The sequence below is a fragment of the Cavia porcellus genome, unplaced genomic scaffold (assembly GCF_034190915.1).
Source record: "Cavia porcellus strain 051 isolate PalLab524CR breed Dunkin Hartley unplaced genomic scaffold, mCavPor4.1 scaffold_27, whole genome shotgun sequence".
Lineage (NCBI taxonomy): Eukaryota > Metazoa > Chordata > Mammalia > Rodentia > Caviidae > Cavia > Cavia porcellus.
The window spans coordinates 15,941,192-15,966,215 of NW_026947510.1; the positions used below are offsets into that span (position 1 = coordinate 15,941,192).

Consider the following 25,024-nt stretch of genomic DNA (forward strand, 5'->3'; position numbering starts at 1 on the left):
GCAGACCTACCTACAATACTCCGAAGTGAAACCACAACCTTTCAAAGCCTCTTTTTCACCAAAAGAAAGAACAGTTTTTTATGCAGCAGTAAGAAACTGATTTAGGAAGGCTGCTTTGGAAAATTATCAATCTGAAAGATATAACCAAACTGTAAAGAAGAACCAAGGCACAGCTCATAAAATCCTCCTCAGAAGGCAATTCCAAACACCCAGGGGAGCACAGCCATCTGAGCAACATCGTGCAGCTGGCCTGTGCCTGCAGCCTGCACAAACCTCACCTGCGGCTGTTTTCAGCACAATACTCCCCCAACTGCTGCTCAGAGCAACCGTTTTCTTCTCTAGAACTCATCAGAAACTGTTTCTCTGCAAGTCACCTCCATGTGACAAGTCCTACCTCATACCACATAAACTGCATTTTCCCATTACCTGTGTAAAAGTTCACCGCTGCACTAGAATATTAAGCAACAATGAATATTAACCATCAAAGAGGGGGCAACGTTTCTGTCTCTACAAGAAACTCAGTCACGGGCTGGAGACAATCTGTGGGACACACATGAAAAGGACACGGCCAGTGAGGTGAGGAGCTAGGGTGCGGCTCTGTGGTAAAGTACCTGCTCAGTGTGCACGAGCCTTGGGTCACAAGACAAGGGGAAAGAGGAGGAAAAGGAAAAGAAGGGGTGGGGAGAAGCAGAAGGCAAGACAGGTAAACCCATTCACTACTTACTTCGGTAAAACTCACTTTTAGTAATACTGACAATATTAATACTTAGTAACATTGGCACCGTGAAAATGAAAATGAAAAAACGAGTAACCAGCAAGTTTTGATATTTTGTATTCAAACACAGCACACCACTCGTGAAATACTGCACAAAGATTTTATACAGGACCAACTTATAATCACAGTAGCAAACGCCTGAATATTCCACTATAATCCCCTTGGCTTTGAGTGTGTTGTTTTCACCCAAAAGACTGAAGTAGGAAAGTCACACCTTGAGGTTTTGCTTATTCTTCAACAAATTGAGGATATTTAAAAAATCAGTGGTCATAAAACATTTCATGAACACCTAACAAATGAAGTTTCTCATGCCACAATCCATGGGGGGCATTTTTTTTCACATCCAAAGTAACCAAACTTAAAAAATTCTTTTAGAAAGTAAATCTTTGACCTTTATTTTTTCTCAGCTAGAAAACGTCTGACAGATTTCCCCAAAGATTAATACCTACCGAAAGGAACATTGAAGAAAAATGTTGAATAGCAGTTTACAACTCCTTCAGAAATTATTCAGAAATAGGCCATGCTTTCAGAACTGATCATGACTCTTCAGTGTGGAAAATTCTTAACTTATCTGTGGACTTACAAATAATATTTTTTAAAATGGTCCTCAAAAAAATTCTTGCTTGGAAATTCTAAAAGATCCTGGAAAAGTTTCTCAGTAGGCATTTCCATTCCAAACTATCATCAACTGAAGAGACAGCAGGTTGATTTGAAAAGAAAACTAAGACCTTTCTGGGTTAGTTAGAAAAAAAGCTAAGCTGGAGGAACTAGATGTTTCCAGACTATATTTTATCAGGATACCAAATAGAAGCCTTTCATCGGCTTTCCAATTGAGCTGTTTCAAAGGTATCTCAACAGTTGGGCTGTGTTTTGAAAGTGAATTTCTAAGCTTATTATTTGGAACTCAAAATGCATTTTCCCAAAAATTCAATGTTATAAGCACGAGCTGTTCTTCTAAACTAGTATACAGAATTCTTTATGACCCATAAAGTGAAATATCACACATGTGTATCAATGAGGTAATTAATTTCCTTTTTAATACACATCCTATCAGCAATATTAAATTGTAAATAAACTCTAACAGAAATTATATAAGCACTATTTACTTCTCTTGAAGCCTGGCTGGGTTGTTTTTGTTAAAAAAAGAAACAAAAACCAGAGTAACAGAAATAATAGCAAATGTTGGGATATATTTGTCTCACTTCTGTTACTCAATTATCTATTTTAATGTTTCATTTTTAATAACACTCCTGGTTTTGACAATCCTTCTCTTGTTGCTAGTTGATAATAACAAACCAACTAGCAACTAGTTGATAATAATATATATAAGCTACAAAAGGAGGAGTCAAAAGCAGAATTGTTCCTTTGTTAACTCCTCTTCATGGAGCTAGAGAGCAAGGCTAGTGTGCAAAGCCAAAGCATGGACGCGAGGATTAAAGCTGGGGTACCTAGGAGGAGCAGCTCACACTTGGAGAACCAAGTGGTCTTCAACTTGCCAGGTTCTTGACACAGGTACTGAAGCAGTGCAGGTGTGGAAGGTTCAGTGTATTCACTTTTAAAATTTTTACCAAATAATCTGTATGTGTGGGAAATATTAATAGTTTCCTGACTTCTAACATGTACATTTGTTTATTTGCAGACACGTAGTAAAAAAAATGTATTTGACTTATGGCCAACACTACCAAAAGGGAGGCTGTGCTGGCCATTTCAATGCCACTTACCAGCATCTCAGTGCTGTTTACTAAGACCTTAGCAAGCAGCGAGACATAAATTACTTTCCAACACTACAATGACCTAGTGGGTTTCTTAGTGTAGTCCTTTAATAATCACAACAATATACACAACTTAAAACTAATTTTGCCAAATATATACCTACACTACTTGACGGATGAGTTTCTCCCAGATGTAAGCAGCTGTGCTCTTTCTTCTGCAGGGTGTCCACTACAAAGTATATTACTTTTTCATCTTTTTATTCAACAATCATTTACTGCATATGTACCATGGACCAGCATCTGTTTTAGAGACTAAGACATGCAATTAACAATGGCTGCACATTTTTTCTTTTAATTTTTAAACTGTAATATTAAATGCTTTCTCATCTATAGTCTCTGCACTATCTATGAGACTGTATTGTTTATATAATTTGAAAGCTAAATTAGTAAGAACACACTTTTTATTTCTCTAAAAACTAGTTCACTGCATATCAAAGGAATCTGCTAAAATACTATTGCTTGAGATATTACCACAACTCAATATTTATCATTAATCTTAAAATTCTTAAGGTTTTCTACTAAAAACTCTTGTTAAGGATGCTGACATAATTATAGCTGTTCATTTAAAAAATGGCAATATAAATATGTTATACTGGAAACCATCATTTGATTGCAGTTAGCTACTGAAATGAACTAGTTCAAAATAAGAGACAGCAGAGAAGTCACAATGCCAGCAAAATGATACTGGGCCTCTGGGAACTGGGGCTGTTTTAGGAACACCTTTCCCTCTACTAAGACTAGCAGACCCTGGTCAACACTTGTGTTTGCAGTCATTTTTGGTGAAGATCCAGCGAGTACACACATACACATATGCATTTATATATATGCAAACTCACACATCTATGAAACAAAAAGATGAGTCTATCATATTATCAAGATGGCTAATTTATAAACTATTAAATGCCTTTGGAAACACAGTTATAGAAAGGAATGTAACTAGAGAAAAATGAAAGAAAGAGCTAACAAAATTTAACTATACCAGTCTTTTCCAAGTGGAGACAAATACATGACTAATATTTAATAAAAGCTGGTATCAAACGATCACTCCCTCTGGTCAGTTGCCATTCTGAGGGCTTTACCCAAGCCATCTCACTGATTCCTTACAACTACACTGGGATGTGCAGCTGAACAGTGGAGCCCTGTGTGTGGGTACACTGGAGAAACCACAAATAGGCAAGGTGACCCAGCTGGAGCCACATGGAGCTGTGTGGGCAAACACAAGAGTGCTGGGCATTACAGAGGGAACGCAGGTGCAACCACATCTTTGGGCTGAGGTAGGCTTTCCTGAAAAAAGGCCACTGAGATGAGAGAGATCTCAACATTAATTGCCCAAATTCCCACACTTACTTGGAATTTGCGCGAGCGCGCACACACACACAGGCAGTCTGTTTCCTCCAAGAATGTTTTTATGGCTAAATATACAGAAACTACCTTTTTTTAAAAAAATGAAATAGGCAGGTCCATTACCATTAATGACATAAAAATGCTTGAATTAACACTACTGGGAGGAATAAATTATCAAATAGTAATATAATATGTGTTAATGTGCAATAATTTCTTCTGGCAACCAATATTTCTGACTTAAGTCAAAACTATTAAAAAATACGTGGCTCTATTTTACCTGTACTCAGAACCTAACAACAAAATGCAAGTAAGGCATAGGCCAGCCTCTTCCTCCAGAAAGACTCCTTGTAGTTCTTGTTCCAATAAAAAGATACAGACCAGCCAAGAGCACACAGCTGTTAAAAGAAAAAAGAAGCCTATGCCCCAACACACCTAGTGCCACTAGACCAGAAGTAGTACAAAGCTCCAGCACTCTGGAGAGGCACGCACTGCTGCTCGGGGAACAGAACTGGAAAACAGCTGGACTCCAACAGGCTGCGCAGGACAGCGAACTGCTTACACCTTCACGTCTCCTTCCAGAGAATTACAAGATGGAAAAAGAGATTCTTTTCCTCTATGATTTAACCTTTAAAACATGCTCATTTCAGTTTCTGATAGATGCATATTCTCAATGTCAAGTTTTGAAAATATGCATCATATCAAAGGGACACCTGATAATGTGTGTGAGGACTCGGAGAAATCCAGCCAAATCTGTGAGCACCTACCCGAGAGGGGTGGGCGAGGAGGAAGGGTGAGAGGAAATGAAAGGAACATTTCATGTCTAGGAGATGGATACAGTGATAATTCCTTTGGGAATTCTAGATGTAATATCCAAACAACTGTAATTTCTTTTTTTGTTCCTATAGCTCCTTACACCAGACTATGTGAGAAAAGGGGAAAAATCCCTCTCTTCACGTAATGGCGCTCTATTATGTAATGGGAACATAGAAACCATTGTTCCCAAACCAGCCAATAACAAACTAGACCCCCAAGCAGGATGACTGACAATCCTTATAATTTTACCCCAGGGAGAACAATGAGACTATTTTTATTCATACTAGTGTTTAATCCTTTTCCTCAGTAATATATTGCATGGCATTAATTAATATGGGCTGATTACACAGTCCCACAAACAGAAAAGAGTTTTCTTTAAATTTGTTTTATAGATTTCACAGAGTCATCCAGAAGAATATTACAGCCAGACGAAAAGTTACTTCAGCCACTGAAAGATGGACTTGTTTTCCTCAGAAACAGGCTGTGCAGGAACGCTTCTCCACTCTGTCCTCTGGGCTGTGCCCAGAACCTCATCCTTCTTCTGCTGCCTCTTCCTGTTTCTAACTTGGTGCCCTATCTACTGCATGCACGCTAATGACTGGACATGTAAACGTGGAGACTCAGACTTCCACCGTCCCTAATATCTGCATGTGGTGTGTATTTACAAAGCACTGGCTTGCCCTTATAGCAATGTCAATAACTATAATAAACCCTTTTTTTGGTCTTATGTCACTTTCTTTTGGTGACTCCTTCCTCCAAAAGCATTTTCCACACTGGCTACACACCTCTACTCCAAATGACTATGTAATGGTGATCAAAAAGAGCAGAGAGAGAGAGAGAGCAGAGAGAGAGAGAGAGAGAGAGAGAGAGAGAGAGAGAGAGAGAGAGAGAGAGAGAGAGAGACTGGTTGTTATCAATACTCCAAGTTCATTCTTTGAGTCATCCAGTTATACATACCAAGTGTTTATTCTTGGTCTCAGCTAAGAAGAGGTGGAAATATTTACTGAAAATAAAATTTTATAATTATAGATTCCTGTTAGCACTAAAAGATTTAAGTAGACTACCATGAAGTTTTGGTTTACCAAGAGATTTCCAATTACAGTTCACGGACAGCTGACATATCTAGAAGGTAGCTGATATAGTCATTAACCAAAAATAACTTATTTAAATTGCCTTAAAACAAAATAGCTCGGAATAGCTCGGTCATCATTCGTATGTAACATCTTTCTGGTCCTTTAGCCTTATAGCTAGCACTGTTTATTATTCAGACAATCTTCATCATTGCACTATTAGAAATAACTACATTAATACTTGCTCACAGTAAGACAGCAAATGAAATTTTATCATAGAAGTGTTACCTGACACGTTAGGAACACAGAGAAGAAACAATAAATAGGAAGTGTCTGTAATGAAAAGTCTCTTGAAGAAGCCAAATGGTTTCCTCCAGCGACCAGGGCCTTGAATTTCTTTATGACATGAAAACCACACTGCACCAACACAGTCACGTCCACTCTGCAGAATGTTCAGTAGTGAAAAGGCCAGAAGTGTTAACACCTCACTAACTCCTGTTTATCGCCCTCGGACACATTTTTTGAGTATTTCCCAACTTGAAACATGAATTATATTTTGGTGGAACAAGACAATTTGTTGTGCATTATCTATTATGAAATACTTGGGGAATGCTGGTTAGTGTTTCCCAACCACCACTCATAGGGAAGTGGGCAAACAAACCACTTCACCCTCATGATCTCTACTCCACTTCCACGCTCTGTGGTGGCAGCTGTGCAGGAAGCTTCCTTTTCTTCTTCAGGCTGTCCCTTTTTCTTATCTTCCTAAGGTTCAAAGTAAAGCATTTTTCAAATGTATTATTACATGAAGAGCACAGGCTCAAAACTAAGGTTCGATTCAGCCCAGTGCGGTGGCATGCATCTATTTTAGAGGCTGATGCAGGAAAACTGCTTAAGCCCAGGAATTCAAGGCCAGCCTGAACACCTTAGTGAGGCCATGTCTCAAAACTAACAAACAAAACTGTGGTCCAGGTACTACGTAGTTTTGTTTCATTGAATTTTATTTTGGTTGATAAAAATCTTTATACCAAGTAGCAGTAATAGCAAAGTTATGATTGTACCTAATTTAAACAAAATGTATTCTCTTCCTTTAAACACTGGCATCAGCAAAATTTTGTGGTAATGATACATCCTCTCAACTGATAATATGATTCCCCTTGAGGGGAATAAACAGAAATTGGACAAAAGCAAGATCGAAAGTTAGCAGGGCAAACATTTAATCCAGCACATCTAGTATCCAAGGCAGGCTGGGAAGTGACTTCCAAGGGCTTGGGCAGCCCTGATCCTATGGCTTGGCGGGTTGCACCCCACATGGCCAATCTCTTGGGTTAGTTCTGCTTACTGCTATAGCCATCCTCAGTACACATTCCACATTCCTGGAATCTCTAAATTCTTGAGGTTCCTATTGTACCTTTTGCTTCGCCCTCATAGCTGCACATACTACCCTCTCATGTGCTCCTGGAAAGGATTATGATACTTTTGCCTGGCCTGTGAGGCCTTCTGATAGGTTTTTTTTAAATATTAAATTTATTACTTTATTTGTTAATATTAAGAAGAAAAGGTTAAAACAAATTTTCACAACAAAATAATGAAAAAATAACAACTGTTGATAAATTACACAACATTATCTTTAGTCACTCAAGTACAAAATATGGGCATAAAAATTTCTTCAATCAATATTAGCACAACCATTCCTATTCAGTGAACTAAGTGACACTAACGGTATAACTAACTTGCATTTTTTTTCTTTTCCCTTCTATCCTTTCTCTTTTCCCCTATCTTAGTTTCTTAGCCTTCTGATACTTGTGTGGAAGCCTCTGCAACCCCATAGCTCTTATATTCTGTATGTCTGAAAAACCAACACCATGTGAATGATGCCAAGGTTGGCTGCCAGCTTGAGCAGGAGCTGGGCCCCCTTGGATCATGACTGCCGCAGCCTCTAAATACCTGGACACCTAAAGTTGAAACTACATTTCTCTAGGAGGCCCTGAATGAACAGGTGTCACCAGACCTCTCTTCTCAAATAAAACATTTATTAGTCTTGCACTCTTAAGCTTGTGAAATGTGGAGTCTGCTCAATTTCTAGATGACTTCAGGACTTTTTAAAAACTATCCTGATACAAAATTCTTGGCTTGTTTTTAATGGTAATCTTTTCAGCTATGCTCTCCTTTGTTTCTCTCTGATGAAACTGCAAACTTTTCACATCTACTTTGTACTCTTGATTCTCACTATCCATCTGGCTAAAACCAGTAAGAATTCCCATGCTACAGCCTGCATGCTGGGCTACTTTGAAATTTCCCCACCATATCACTGTTTCCTCTGCCACTGTTAATGTCAGTCTTCCACAAAGTCTCGGAACATGGGCAAAAGAAGACAAATTCTCTTCCAGAGTATAACACACATGGCCTCTAGTCCAACTAGCAGTGGAGTCCTTGTTCCCAAATGAAACCTCCTGAGCTTGGTTTTTACTGCTGCATACTGATCAGCATTCTAGTCTTCTGAGCTTGGCTTATAAGATTTTGGGACTTCTCTAGTTGGCATCTCCAAGTCTTTCCTAATTTCTCCCTCAAACCAGCTGTAGACTACAAAGTAAGGTATAGTCACAGCAACGGGTCTACTTTTCTAGTACCAAGACTTTGTATTAGTCACTTTCTTGACACTCAGGCACAATACCCAACACCCACAACTTAAAAGAAGGAGAGGTTTATTTTGCCTTGCAGAGGATTTAGTTCACAGTTTGTCTCCAAGGCAGAAACAACACAGTGAAAAGGCAAGGCCAAAGGCAGATGCTCAACCCATGGCAGTCAGGAAGCAGAGAGAAAAACGAGAATCTGTGGGACAAGAATAGACCTTCCCAGATCACACCCTGTAGTGACTCACCTCCAATCAGCATATTCAGCCACTCAACTCATCAGATGAATCCACTGATAAATATAACACCCCCATGACCCAATCACCTTCCAAATACATGAGACATTGGGGAGATATTTCAGATCTAGGTCATAATATCTAAAATATGAAGAACCAGTCTGTTTCTCACCAAAATCTTTTATTCAGCCTTCACCTATGGGTCTGTCACCTTGCTATCTCATTATTTAAACAAACACACATTTAATATATGTATGCCTCATGAATAAGACATTTGACAGTTGTCCATAATCCAGCTGTTCACAGGCCCAAAGTCACAATACAACAGAAAGCTTGAAGCAAGAGATTAAATTCACATAAATGACCTCTCTTTAGACAGATTTTAGGCAGGAAGGATATTAAAGGAGACTTTGATATGCCCACATGCATTTTGTGAAAAAGGATGTATGGGGTCTAGCTGAATTGAGAATTCCTTCCAAGCAGGCTGTTTGTCCACTAGGTTGTTGCTGGGCATAGATGCCACACCAAGATGTTGAGTTAGACCAAAACTTAGTAGACACATCAAATAATTATAAATTCCAGAAGTGTTACCAGGAAGCAAAAGAAATTTTCACAGAGGTAGACATGAGGGCTAAGAAAGAATTCCCTGAGGAGCTCCAAGGAGGAAGAGCAGGCTGCTGGAACAGGCTCTGGGGCAGTGTTTAACACCACAGCACATTTCAATTCAAAGCAGCCACAATGCGAGTGCTGGGTAGTCCCATGAGGCTACTAGCTGCTGTAAAGGGCCATGAAACAAATAATGAATAATGAAACAAAACAGGTTCTGAGAAGCTAAGTCACACATGGGGGAAGGAATATACCATTCCTCCTACTTTTGAAATGTTTTAAGGTTTCCATTAATGAAAAGGTAAAAGAAAAACAATACCCTCAAAGTTAGCTTTTTCTGGTCAGTTCCCTACAAATTATTTGCTTTAGTGGCTCATGCCAAGCAATAACAGATCCCAAAGCCATTAGAAAAATAGTTTAAAATAAAGCTGAAATAGTAACTTAGCATCTCAATCATTCATTAAGACTCTAAAGCAATCCTCTAGCTAAAGTCTGAATAATGGCACCAATTTTAAGGTTTATTAAAAGGAAGCTAAGTGTACTGTAATGAAGAGTCAATATGATAGGCCACTAAGGGCTCTTAATTTAAAAATACTGAAACATTCATCTGTTACTCTGACTCTTCTAAATGAGAAGCTGACCATTAATTATGTTACTCAGATTTTATAGGAACAGGATATCAGCTGAAACTCCTGTAAGGTTTTCATTCCTATTATATCATTACTTGAGCTGGGCATGGTAGCAAAGGCCTGTAATTCCAGCATGTGGGAGGTTGAGGCAGGAGGACAGCCATGAGTTCAAGGCCAGCCTTGGCTACATAGTGAGTTCAAGGCCAGCCTGAACTACATAGTTAGACCCTGTTTCAAAAAAAAAAAAATTACAAATAAATGTTATAAAATTATACTCAGTCAGCATGGCAGTGTGCATTGTAGTCCCAGTTACTCAGGAGACTGAGGCAGTAGGATCACTTGAGCCCACAATTTTGAGAACAGTGTGGGCAACACAGTGAGACCCCAACTCAAAAAAAATATTACATTACACTTTTTGAGACAGGGTTTCATTATGCAGTTCAGGTTGGCTTTGAACTACTTTGTAGCCCAGGCTGGCCTCAAACTCTCAGTGATCCTCCTACCTCCTACCTCAGCCTCCAAGTGCTGAGATTACAGGCATGTGGCGCCAAGCCTGGCTCAATTTTAATTACTGGACTTTTATTTTTTAATGTTTGTATTTGGTCATAATTACTTGAAAAACATCAGGTGCCCCAGTTTTTAACCCTGTCTATCCCTTTTCAACAATATACAAGAAATTAAATGCCAGAAACCAGAGCTAAGAGAAGGCCCAGACTCCACTTTCCTACAGGGAACTCGTCAGCTCCTACATTAACACACACGGCTCTAAATGTGCACCTGCCTTTATATATGATCTCTAATTTATTTTCAGTGAGGCATGATCATGAGATAGTAAAGAAACTAGGTCAGCCCTTTCCTTTTTCTTTCTGACAGCCAGAAGAGATAATGGCATTGTTAGGCTCCTCCCTCAAGGCACTATTTGTCCCCAGGGATAGCCCGGGCAAACAGTACCAGGGTTCTCCCAAAGCCACGAGGTTATTTCATGGTCACCTTCCAGGACACATTGACAGGAACCTCAGCTCAGCTGACAGCCTTGTCCATATCCTACAGACCAGTTGGGAAAACATTACTGACAGGACAGAGAGGAAGGATCAGGCCCACTGTTGATATCCCTCAAATCCCAGTGGGCCATGGCCAGCATGGCAGCCCTCCTGGAGACACCTGGAAAGCAATGGCATAGTGATTTCAACTCCATCCTTGCAGAAACATTAGAAGTGTCAATCAAGCAGCCACTTCTCCAGAAGTTGAACCTAGCTGTTCTGGACACCCTGTAGGCTCCAGGAGATATCTGCCTTGGACACAGCAGGCTGGAAACAGATCTATTCCAGAAGACTTCACCCTACAGCCATGCCTGATGACTCTTCCTTGACCCTGTCCTCCAAGTATTGTGAAAGTCCTCAAAAAGGTCTGCAAAACATCCACAATTGTGGCCCTCTGCTCCTCTCTCTAATCAGAAGTCCCTTATTGTCCTTGAGTTAGTAAGTAGGGCTCCCTCCAGTGTATTAACCCTTAGTGCTGGAACACAGGTCCCAACAAGTCCTTGCTCAAGTGATCCTGTAAATCTACCCACAGTACTTATCTCAGGTATTGTGGCAGAACAGATATAATTAAAAAGAGTTGACAACAATAGGGCTATTAGCCCTGAGAAGTCCCAGAGGCAGAGACTAGAACAACCTGTGGAGATTGGCAGGGATTGGCAATAGAGAACCGCAGCAAGCCAGCAGAGGCCAGGCATCCCAAAGAGGCAGCAGAAGCTGTTGGAATAGCTACAGAAAGCTGACAAAAACAATAAGAAGCTCAGATTCCAAAGAGCTTAGGAGCAGAGAACAGTAACACTAGGAGCCAATCTTACTCAAGGCCACAGCAGTAGCACTAATAACAGAAGGCCCCTGGAGCTCAGGATCCAGAGCTGTAACGCTAAGGGCTGATAGCTGCCGGCACTCAAAGCCCAGAGCCGCCAGCAGAACAGCACTTTGCTATTTGTTATTTCCATCCAAACCGAGCAAAACAATCTCAGCTGACTGTACACACACACACACACACACACACACACACACACAAAAGCAGGCATAATGGTTACTTCAACTACTGCTGCATGGAAAACAAGTCTGTTCTACTTTTTAAAGTAAGTTACTGAGAGAGCAACAGATCATGAGGGCAATCCAGTTCTATAAAATTGATTTATGGCATGGAAAGTTCTTTTATAGTGAATTTGGACTTTTCCCCAACCAGTTGACTAAAGTGCTTGAATTCTCATGTCAGACAAACCCCGTCTTAGATTTTAAAGGAATCTTCCCATTCTACCCTAGATAACATCCCCTGCAGGGGTAATGATACTAGAATCATAAGTATTAATGTTTTATAGTTTTGTTTGTGGCAAAAACAAAAATGGAAATAGACTTTATACCCATCAACAGGTAACTGTTGACTATCTTAATGTATACTGTAGAATATTATGCAGTATGTACCCCATACGTATTATCCTTGAAGGACTGAATTAAGAAAAAAAAACCTGGCAGTACGAGCTATAAAGTATAGAACTAAGAATAAATGAATAAACAACATATTTTAAAAATCCTCTAAAATCGTTATGTCCTTGGGTTAGGCAATAGTTAGTTATGACATTAAGAAGAAGCAATAACAGAGAAAGTGGACTATATCAAAATGTACAACTTTAGTGCTATGAACAAATATATAAAGAAAGTGAAAAAGAAAAATATTTGCAAATACATGATATGGAATCTGCATATCAAATGTATGAAGAACTTTTATAAGTCAATAATAAAATGACAGACCAATTTTAAAAGTGGGTGAAATACACAGCTATTTCTCAAAGAAGTTAAAAATGACCAATCAGCATATAAAAAGATGCCTGACATCACTAGTCAGTTGGAAAATGGAAATCAAGCCCACAATGAGATAGCACTTTCAAACCCAGTAGGGTGACTATAACCAAAAAGATAAATATGAAGTACTGGCAAGTAGATAATGAAATTAGAAACCTCAAATGTCACTGTTGAGAATGTAAAATAATACAGATGCTGTCTCAACTACTCAGCTCTGCTGCTTCAGCACAAAGGCAACTAGAAGATGGAAAATGAGTACAGTTGGAATGCAATAAAACTTACCTATGAACACCGTACTTTGCTTTTCACATAATTTTTATGTGTCATCAAATATTCACCTTTGACTTTTTAAATCATTTTTATGTACATACGTAAACACAATTCTTAGCTCATGGGCCACATAAACACAGGCAACAGGACAGATTTGGCCCGTGCACCATCAGCTGCCAATTTTTGTGCTGTAATCAATTTAAAAGATGTAATGCTTAAAGAGGAAACACTGTGCTAGGCACTTTATGCACAACCCACACGTACTGCCTGTGTGAAGTATATCACCCTTAGAAGTGTGTGTGTGTTGTGTGTGTGTGTGTGTGTGTGCGCGCGCTGGGGACCAAATAAAGGGCACTGAATGTGCTAATCCACTCTGCCTCTGAACTGTCCCCAGCCCACCTTGGCTAAATTTTCCAATGTTCTCTAACAATTTTATCAAAGCACCAATCTTACCTATCATTAAACTTTTCTAGCACTTCTACTATTTTTTAACCCATTTTGTCCGTGTACTGTGAAGCCTGCCCAACTTCTTTGCCAGAAAGCACTAAGAGCTCTCAAACACAAGTATGCACATCTTGTGTTTATTAGAAAATATCAGCCACTTAAAAGTTAGACTACCCATTCTGATCATTTTATTTCTAATAAATTATGGGTGAATATATTATTTACAGTGTCTACAAACCTAAAAAGTTTTTTTTAAAGTGCTGACAACTTGATACTTCCTATTTTGGCTAACATACAAAATCAGCAAACAAGGAAGCAGCATAAGCTTGAACAAGTTGATAAGGATATAAAGTGCTTTGAAAATACTACGAGTATCTGTCCTTCCATTAAACCTGCCCAAATGACACATTCCTGCCACTCACCTGCCTCAACTACTCTCTGAACTTGGTTCCTAGAATCTATATGAGAGAAGACTAACTGTACTCTAATGCCAGCATGCCATGATAACCCTTGGTGGAAATGGGTGGTATTCTCACCAGCTGAAGAGACACGGATGGTTCAATAATCCTCAAAATAGCATCTCCTATGTCTGAAAATTCTGCCATCAGCCACAAGTGAGGCAATAAACAGTTACAATCACTCACCACCTTACCTGTGGTCAGTTTTTCATATGAGACTGATCTTTTGGATATTTGCGCTTTTTTGCCTAGCAGAAGCCATTCCTGATACAAAAAAGAGCCCACTTCATATCAGAGTACACAACAGGTAAAAATGAAGGAACTTTATATTGAATAAATTGACATGTTAATTGAAGCTATGAGACGGACTGACTGCTCTCCCCAAATCAACTCTTCCATTATGTAAGTACTGCAAGATTCATGGCTTTTAAGGTCTGAATAGTGTCCCTATATTTTACATTATTGCTTCATTTGTAGAGCCTGATACAAAGATATACGTGACACCTGCAGCTTACAAACCTTGACACACACACAGCCTTACCCCAGGTGCAGAGCCTAACTAATATGGCACTATGGCCAGGCAGGAGCAAGGGCCCTGAGTTAACCAGGTGTGGATCCTGACCCAGGTCAGCCTAGCCAAGTCACTAACTCTCTCTGAGCCATCTGTCTTCACATTTGTCACATGTGAACAACAACATTTTCTTCTCTTCCTCATCTGTGTAAAGCTCAAATGACAAGGTGAAACTGCTTTGCAAACCACTATACAGAAGTTATCTTTTTTTTTTTATGACCTCTCCTCCTCTAGCAACTACAGCTATCTTTTGTTCAGTCCTAGAGGGTTTCATAAAGCAGTATATTTAGCCTGTATTTTGTTGATTCCTAATCACAGCTTTATCTTTCAAGAATGCAGGATCATTTTTTACTCTAATTTCTTCTCACAGTTTTGTACCTCTTCTAGCTGTTCTTCTCTTAACCTTTCCCAGCTGTCTGGTAGCTCTCCTGCCAGGGAATGAATAAACACACACACACACACACACACACACACACACACACACACACACACACCCACACTATCACCTGTCTACAATAATCAGCATACAGCCAAGCATGCATGAGAAACTGTCTGAATGATCCCTGGCATACCTTAGATGTAGAGCAATTTCCCCTCTCCCCAAAATGTTTACCAAAATGTATTTTTATTATCCACACGGGTTACTATTTCACTACCTCTAAATACTTACTATAAAAATTTAAATCTACAAAAATTTAAAGATATTATCAATTAGGTTTTTTTTATTAATAACCACCGGTATCAACACCTGTGAGCATCAATAGTTAAGTACCCTCTGTCTTGACCCCTAGCTTTCTTTTCTTGTAGGCCCTCCCTATACTCCTCTTGTCAAAGGAAATTGTTTTTAAAATGTTTAAGCTCATCTGTCCCTCCCCATCAAAGCTCATATCCTATGTATATATCATTATCTTTTTACCAGTATTTATTTCATTATACTCTATTTTATAAACTTTTTCAAAATTTAAAAAATTGTTTCTACTGGCTTATCTTGTTCAAAAAGTTATATTACTGAAACGTGATTGGTGCCTATCAGAGAACCTGAAGTTCCCTCCCATTACATGTTATCAGCTCCAGCTGCTAACAACTGTTCAGACATCTCTGGCACATGTCACGGGGAACATTTGCACCCTACACTTGAGTTCTTTGAAAACTGGGAGAATGCACAGCCTCTCCCTGATGTTTCCTAGTGTCCTGCTGCCCTGCCAAGTCCTCTGGTGCCCCACAACATCCTCAGAGCACTGTTCATTCCACAGTGCCCACAGCTGTCCCACCCGAGCATACTACACACAGCTGCTTCATCTTCAGGGCTCTGGCTATTTCATCAAGGGTCCAACTTAGTAAAATTTAGTGGGCCAGGAAAGATTATTTTTACACTTGTGGAACAGATGCAAAAGAAAAAAACCCTCACTATCAGTGACAATCTTATTTAAATTTCAATGATCGAACAGCTGCTGTGTCTATGTTTTTTCAAGATTTCTGATGTTTATAATTTCAACAGAACTTTAATTCTGAAAATTAGTCTGCCTTAATTTATGAGCATTTAAAGTTATGGGTTAGAAATTGTAATTATACAGCATAAGAGATAGGCATAAGATTTTTAAGAAAAAGCTTTGTGAAGTGTAGATATACACTGTTCACCTGATATTCCTTGTTTCAAACCAATGTTTTTGGTATCTCGAATCAGATTAAATACTGCAAAATAGAATGGGCTAGGACATGATAACTCAGGCCTCTGTTTCTCAGAACAATAATATCAATGGTAAAGAAGCACAGAAAAAAGGCAAATCACTAGAAAGAAAACTTTCCTTGTAAACTTTTGGTCAGGACAATCAAAGCCTCAGGTTAAAACAATTGAAAGGTTCTTAATCCTGTGACCACTAGATGCCTGGAGTCCCTCAACAATGGCCGGCTAAGAGGCCTCTCAACTCCCAATATGAAGTTATGTATTGTGCTGTTAGTACAGGTTGAACATCCCTAATCTGAAAATTCAAAATCCCAAATGCTCCAAAATCCTTTTTGAGTGCCAACACGACATCAAAAGTGAAAAATTCCACACCTGACCTCTCATGATGGGGCACAGTCAAAAAGGAAGGTGCACTAAAAATATACAATTACCTTCAGGCTATGTGTCTGAAATGTATATGAAACATATGTGAATTTCATGCACAGACTTCAGTCCCACCCCCAAGATACCTCAATGTTGCAAAATATGAAAAAATCCAAACCCTGAAACATTTCTGGTTCTGAGCATTTTGGGTAAGGGGTACTCAACCTGTAATTTGATACCAGTAACAATTATGGTTTTAAAATCCTGTTTTACATATAATGTAGAGAGATTCTGTAAGTGGCATCAGTTTCCTTTCCATTCCAGTACCCATTCTTGAGTGAGGGGGACAGGACTGGATCCATAGCTGGTGTGTCAAGAATGCTGCGTGGATCCAACTCTGCCCACGGGAATCTGCTCCGCTGTGAATGTTTATCCAACTTGTCCATCACTGGAGAAAACAACTTCAAAACATGCTGAACCAGCACATATTTGAATAATTTCAGGAACAGGAAAATCATTCCCAAAATCATTCCCAAAAGCAGATTGACTACATTCTTGGACAACTCAGTACTTAGGAAATTGCTCTTATCTACTGAAGGAAATCTAATCTCCCAAGAGTTTCCACAAACTACATCCTAATTAAACTTCTGGAATGAATTAAGGGAGAGGACTTGAAATCCCTGTATTCCTTTCAGAGTCTTAAAAAAAGTGACATCAGGCACATTTTCTTTCCATTAGGTATTCCAGGTTGAGGTGACACTCAACAATTGAGAAGGCAAGCTCTATTTTCTGCTTTATACTCTGAGACTGTTACAAAAGGAGGTTAGCAATATTTTGATATTTTAAATTTCTCATACTGACACAGATATATCGATGTATTTGAATTTTATATGCCTTGAAACTCAAGGTTCAAATTTAGGGCCACTGCCATACAAGACATTCCACAGCTAAAGAAGGTGCACATCCCTGGCACTCAAGTCTTCCAGTGGTCCTCCTCACCTCCAGGAGGCCCTTCATCCAGCCATTCTCTCCTCTAGGAACAACTCCTTGCATATGCTTGTAACACACACTGACTGAGTTTACACCTGAGCATTCACTTAACAAAGGCCTGTATGCCATAAATATTAAGAAAGAAAACCAAAAACAGATTGCTCTGCAATGTCACTCTAATTCCTTGGAGAAGAGAAGCACACATGTATTTCAGTGTGCAAGACAGGAAAAGATACAATTTTATCTGGTTTCGATTTGGCAAAGTAAAAAATGCATAAAGGTAGAACCTCAGAAAAATGTAGAACCATGTGAGAGAGACCCAACAAAGCATAACTTCCACAAACTGACAGCTGTTGCCAAGACACCCCACAACTTTTCTGTCTGTTTGAGCTTTTCTTCAGCAGTGTTTTAAGGTCAAAGAAGACTGATGCACAAAAGCAAATTATTCTAAGTGCATTACAGAATATGGCCAAAATATGCTTCTTACTCCTTTCAAAGTTTGAGTCCTGCAAAAGGAAAGTCTTGTTGTTGCTTATCCCAAGAAGACATTTCATTGCAATTATTTCTTTAAACTTGTGTTAATCTTGATCTTGTTAGCATTACAGTGAAGCATGATGATAATAATAATAACAGTGGCTAACCCTGCTATTAGCATAAAGCTAGTCCATGAGGGCTTTAGCCAATGACTAAAGAACAGAATCCAAAGAAACACAACTCTAACTTCCCCCAAATTAGCTCTCTTAAGCACATATTTCTCAAAATTGCTAAAGAGTGGCTGAAAGTGCCATTGATCTACACTTGACTCTTAACCTCTTGTCACTGGCAGACTGACCATGCACCAGAAAGTCGTCAGTGTCTTAGACAATGGAAAACAGTCCAAAAGCCACCACAGATTATTTGAGGAAGGAGGCAGGGTGGGATACGCTCGTTTCTAAGTAAACAACATAGAAGCTGTGTGCAGATTCTGCTATCACAGAGCTAAGTGTGTGGTATCTCTTCCTACACAATGTCTTCCCGTTCCAAAGTTTAGCATTTGAGGGCTCCCACTGAGGATTATTGTTAAGCATTTTCTCAGAAGTAACCAACAAGTTTTACCTGTACCTTTCCCCTGGAAAGATGGAACTTCCCCTCATTATGAGGTCGCATGTCAGGTTTGCGCTTGACGTAATAAGACAGTCTTTTACTACCCACACACAAGGTACCTATAGTTCCATCAACAATTTTAGAAAGCATGTCCTTTTGGCATTCAATAATGACTTCAATTTGTCCCCAAGCCAGACTAAAAGCTTGATATTTGAAGGAATCACTTATTCAAGGTTGACCATCACAGAAATCAGACAGGAAGAAAGCCACACATCTGATCTGTATCACTCTACCACCTGGTGTCACATTTTGCCTTGGCTTCTGAAAGATTCATTAATAAATAGTTCTGTATACCCAATAACCTATGTCCTCTTTTAATCTTCTGGGATCACTCATTTTGATGTTAAATTCCCTTCATAACACATTTCTCTCAGAAACAGGGAATGAAAATAAACCAGTATTTATCTTCCCACTAGAAAAGCAGTTTTGCCATGGAAGGTTAGAAATAGAGACTCAGGTTTCAAGCTCGAAAGCCAGTTTCCTTCACAATGACTGTGTAAAATACGTATTTCCTAATACTTGATTTTTAAAAATCTATTTATTTATTTTTGACTTTTTGAGATAGTGTTTCATTGTACATTTTAGGCTGGCCTGAGCTCACTCTGTAGCCCAGGCTGCTCTCGAACTTGCAATGATCCTCCTGCCTTGGTCTCCCAAGTGCTGGGATTACAAGTGTACACCACCATGTCTGGCTATGCTTTATTTTTAAAAGTGTTTAAAGCTTTTGGGTAGTAGACCTAAGGACTTTACCTTTACCACTAAAAAGAATCACAGTGATTCTACATTGCATCTTGATATACTTAGAATGCAACTTCTCAGGAAATGAGAAATTGTGAGCATGCTTCACATTCTGATCATAAATGAAGCATGAGTCTGCAATAGGAAACAAAAAGAGAACAATACAGACTTCAAGGCCATATGGCTGGGATGCAAAGGAACAGAGTAAAGGGACTGAAGAAGGAAATTAGTCATCAGGAACAAAGATAACAAGAGACAGACCCCCACCCCTATGCAACCAAGGAGCTGCTAGTTAGCAACATACTATTAGTAGATGAATTTAATATACGTAACAAGCATGGTTCCCAGTAGGAGAACAAAATTCTAGTGTGGACAGTACTGTTGAGTGTCCGTTATTCTTTTCTTTCAATTTATCAAACAGGATGGGGGAGGTGGTCCACAGTACCATCTGGCTCTACTGTTTAATAATTGGGAAATGGAACCTGAAAAATGAAGAGAACTTGACGAAAGACTATAAACCTGCAGCGACTCTTTCCCTCACGTACATACTGTAACTGAAAATCTCCTAAGTGACTTTTTTGGGGAAGTTGTGAGATGATCTAGAGGACACAAGAACATCGAGCACCTATCTACTTACAATAAATTTCCTGTTAAAGCTAAGAAATGCAGCTTTTATCACTATCAGCAATCCACAGTGAAGTTCACACACTAGATGCGTGCATGTCACTTATATAACCATGGTCATCAGTGGGCCACTCTGTCATCTGTTCAGTTTATTTCGGAAGATTCTACCTATATAGCATTAAAACAGAAACAACCTTTACAATAATGGGGCAAAAAAGACCACAAAAACGTTCTGCACTGTACAGAAGTTTCTAGTTAATTCCCTTAAGGCAAAATATATAGAAGAACTGTTTTAAGGATGATTAACATTTTTTCTTCTACATAAATACACTTTGTTCCAAATTTTCTAAGCTGCTCTATGACTGTAGGCGGTGATTCGTAATATGTGACTCAGATATTTTTTAAAAATAAGGTTATTTAGTCAAGTGCAAGCAAACAACTGCTTTTTTGGAAAGAAATTCATACTATGGAGAAAGCATTTGAAAACAAATGTGCTTTTGTTATTTATGGAGTACTTCCACTTTTCTAACTAATTTTAAGCCTATTTTAAACTTTGCAATGAACATATAAAGTTTTTTAACATTTTTAAACACATCTACATCCTTATGAATATAAACTGTGGCATACTTTATAAGAACATAATTCTATCAAAGAAATTAGAAATTTGCCAAATTTTAGACAAAATTTTTAAGTAACTGACAGATTATCTGAATATGAAAATCACTAGTTAATAAAAACAGTAATATGCTTCAGTCACTTGGATTAGTTTAGCTTTGTGAGATAATTTACTACCTATTATGTATTTTAAAATTAAACAGGGTGTACAGCTCAGTGATGTAGCACTTGCCTAGCACACTCAAGGCCTTGGCTTTGAAAAACAAAAAACATCAAAAACAACAGCAAAGTAAGTTGAATGTAGGACCAGAACACCAGATTGTTTTGCTGCAAAGGATTCATCAACATTTTAAAAAATGAAGTCCACATAACCATCTGGATAAGAACCAACAATAATCATTAACCAGAGAAAGTTTTTAGCTGTATTTATCTTTAATGCATTCTGTGAAAATTTATGTGTAATATGAAACAAACATAAAATGTGATATTGTACACAGATGAAATTTATAAATAAAAATTTATATACTGAGATCACATGCTCAACTTTATCCACTTATGAGATACAAAATAAAAACTTAGATACTTGCAGGTAAACTAGTTTATCGTTTTATCAATTTATTTTTGTTTCCTCCAAACTTGCAACAAGTGACAACTTTAAAAATAATTTATTAATCATTTCTTCCAATACCATGTCTTTTATTCAAAGGATTTCCAGGAAAGGCTACCCAAAGAAAAATAATCCCATAAATATAACCAAGCAAATATGTCTATTTCACCAACCAAAACATAGAATTATTTCATCTTTAAATTCAAGATATAAAATATTGCTTGTCAGTACCCATCTCATTTTAGAATGCATTTTTCCTGTTTTAATAGGACTGCATACATTTTTTTAAAAAATCAACCTATAAAAAGATATAAGTAGAAAGTGAAAAAATCATTAATAATCTCTCCCCTTTCCCAAGAGATATAAGCAATCAACACACATTGGCTCTGTTTCACTCAACATATCAATTGCTGCTGCTCCACATCAATAGACCAACTTCTATCAGCATGTGTAATGAATGTGGAACATTTCAGTACTGCAGATACATCACATTAACCCAAATATCTCACTCAAGAACATTTACTCTTATTACTTCCAACTTGTATTATTACAAAAGACCCATGTTTGGGTTTGGGCTTCTGAGGGACATAGGGGCTTCTCATTTGGTGTATCCAACAACTGTAAGTAAATGTATGCATTTTGCTTAACTCATTATGACAATTCCACATGCTATCAGAATAACTGAAATGAGTTCCTAAATCGTCCCTCATGTTGGAGGTACAGAAATGGAAGTAAGCTTATTCTCAAATAATGAGATAAAAACAAGAAACAGAGCACCACTCTTCCGTTTCCCTCAGCCAGAAAGGGGCATGAACTGACTGGCAGCTGCCACGCCCCTTCCCCTGGCTTCCTGGGGGGCAGGGATGAACAGTCACAGGGTCCTCCCAGCACTGGCAGGGTTCTTCCTGTACCACCCCACCTCCATTCCCAACACTATAGGAACTGCTTGTCCCTTCTCTGAGAAGCAGCCAAGAACACAGGTGCTGACAGCCCCCAAGTCTCAAAGCTCTGAAAGTTTGTGATCCACATGTGCTAGCCCTTTTGGAGACTTTAAAAGTAGCGGCAGTCACGATTCATCCCACCATTTTCGTAGAGATGAGGGAGCAGTCAGTAGTAGGCTTCTCCTGAAATTCTGCCAAGACAGTTATCACTATGAAGGCTGTGGCTGTCGTAGGTGCCCCCAGCCACACCAAGAGGTATCTCCCTTGGCTGCAGCAGCTTGAATCTGAGACCAATCCCGATGACTCTGCCCTGCAGCCATTCTACCCTGTAACCTCCAGACAGCTCTACAATGTCATCACTTGAAAAGTTCTTAAGTAGTACACAAAACTGTGCATGTGGCCTGGGTTCCTCCCTCACGGCCCTTGGGTGGCAAAAGAAGGGCTCCTTTTGGGGTGCTACCTGCATCCTGATGTTGCACTGGTCCCAAAAAAGCCTTGCTTGAGTTGTCCTGTAAATCTACTAGCAAATTTTATCCTAGGGAATGTGGGCATTAAAAAGAACTACCACACACTAGAGGATGCTAGCCCCCACAGAGACTGCCCCAGGAGACCAGCAGCAACCAAAAGACACTGGCTGCAGAGACCAGCAACATCAAATGTCCTTGACAGGTGCCAGTGACCAGGGAAACCTACAGAAGACCCCAGAGAGACAGCAAAGCTGTTGGAAGAGCTCCAGAAAGTTGCCAAAGTGGGTATGAACTGTTATGGTTGATACATTGTGTCTACTTTGAGAAGTTTAGAAGTTTAACAGAAACTTAGCAGGGAGCCAAGGGTTGTTACTTTGCATAGGAGGTCCTCCTTTGCATAGGAGGACAAAGAGATTTTGTGAGTGCTGTACCTGCCCTAAAGGCAAGGAGGGGTTCAGGTGGGGAGGGGTGGCCTGTGTAAATATAGGGGAGGAGAAGAGGCTTTTTTTGTGGGGGGTCTGGCTGCTGTCTTAAAGTGTTGTCCCAGTGCCATGCCACCCTGCTGTGCAGCCAGATGACTATGGACTGAAACCTCCAAAAACTGTAAGCTAAATAGATCTTTCCCTCCTTCATTTTGGGTGTTGGGCATTTTGTCTCAGCAAGGAGACAAGCTTGGTAGCTGAAGAGCTGACTGCATTGGCTAGGAGATGCTAGAAGCTACAATAAAGGCTACTGGCAATCAAAGCCCAGAGCTGTTAAAGGAGTTATATTTTGCCCACTTGAGATTTCCATCTGAACTGAGCAAAAGAACTTCAATCAATTGATGACAATATTATTTGGTCATTCTAGGTACTACTGGAAAACAATCCTACTGAAAATACTTCTCTATACAGAATATTCTTAGAAGCCTTGCAGAAAAATTTCACAAGGAAACAAAGTACTTTCTTAAATCTAAAAAGGACATAAAAGATTGATATATCCATGTTTTAATTTGAAATTAATAAAAAAATTACATGTAGGTCATTTATGGTGAAACATTATCTACTTCACCAAAGCCTATTTGGAATGCTGTTTTTCTGCCAAACATTTAATACTTTTACGTACTGTAATAATAGAATAAGAAATAATTCTCAGATAATCATCCAAGTTAAGTATACATTATCATTTTTTCTAAAAGGTCTTTAATTTTCTATTGAATTCAAGCTTTGAAAACTAAGTCACTTAAGGTCCAGTTTTAAAACACATTTTTATCTAAGGGTTAACTTTATAAAGTCTATATCCATGTCAAATAGTAACGTAGGTCCCGTAAAACTGTCAGCTATGGTCGCCACTGTCACAATAAAGCACATCCACATAAGTGGAAGTTGCTCTGGGTAGCTTTGGTTTATAAGCATGACCTTTCCTTTCTTTCCCAGAGCTCTGCTTTTGTTCCTTCAAGATTCTCAGGAGTTTCACTTCTTTAGAAAAAAAAAAAATACTTTTTCTATGGTGCAAGAGCTGAATATTAAAAGTACACCATTTTTTTTTCTTCCCAGTTATCTACCACCTACACAGAAAGAGACATGGGTACCCCATTCCCTGGTCAAATATTTACTCCCCTGCATGGCTGTCTAAGCTGAAATGAGCAGGGCTGAGGGACAAAAATGACACAGTAGCTACAGAATCAAGCTCCAAGCCAACCTGCACAAGCACAGAATGATAACATCCAACCTTTGAAAAGCAAATACATACACGGTCATTATGGACCCAGTAGATAACACCATATATCTCCGGAGCAGAGTAGATTCATCTGAATGATCCATAGATCAAGTAGTCTGACGAGACAAGCAACTACAAATTCCTGACTATACTTATGTTAAAAGAATTCTGCCTGCCATGAAACGCTTTGGACTGAATACAACTTGAGTCACATGGACCACAGCTGACTGTAAAAACTGGTATCAACCTGCTTTAAAAACAAAAGAAGACTGCTTGATGGAAGTAACACATGGAATAACTGAGCCCCTGAATTCTATAGCTGCCCCTACCGGTGGGTACCCACCTGCCAGGAACTCACGGAAGGCTGTGTATTGACTGATTCCCGCATCTGGTATTACATTCCCTCTTGCCTGTCTTACACAAACTGATTTTAAAGCAGAAATAGGTGTACAGCAGAAAAAGACTGCATTAGCATGCATTTTCTAAAGCAGATTCAAATCTGCAAGAGGACTTTATAAATCTCACTTTCTTTCTGGCCCAAGCACCTCCTGAGAACTTCCTAAAAAATATCTACGCTTGAGAATTTGGCCTGAGAAACACTGGGCGAGTGACCTGAGAAAAGCAGGTGATGCGGGCTGCCAGCACACAGGGCAGCTCTGTGAATACCACAGGAGGCACCAGCTCTGTGTG

The 25,024-nt window shown here is 39.1% G+C and overlaps 1 protein-coding gene and 1 long non-coding RNA gene across 3 annotated transcripts in view; both read right to left on the reverse strand.

Annotated features, from left to right (window-relative positions):
• Pip4k2a (phosphatidylinositol-5-phosphate 4-kinase type 2 alpha) overlaps positions 1 to 25,024 on the reverse strand; it is a 154,804-nt gene that overhangs the window by 117,588 nt on the left and 12,192 nt on the right. The window lies entirely within an intron of this gene.
• LOC134473499 (uncharacterized) overlaps positions 1 to 25,024 on the reverse strand; it is a 59,250-nt gene that overhangs the window by 23,230 nt on the left and 10,996 nt on the right. The window contains exon 1 of the long non-coding RNA XR_010043747.1: positions 1 to 25,024. This exon is cut by the window's left edge and continues 17,611 nt beyond it; it is cut by the window's right edge and continues 10,996 nt beyond it. This is a non-coding gene — a long non-coding RNA (uncharacterized LOC134473499).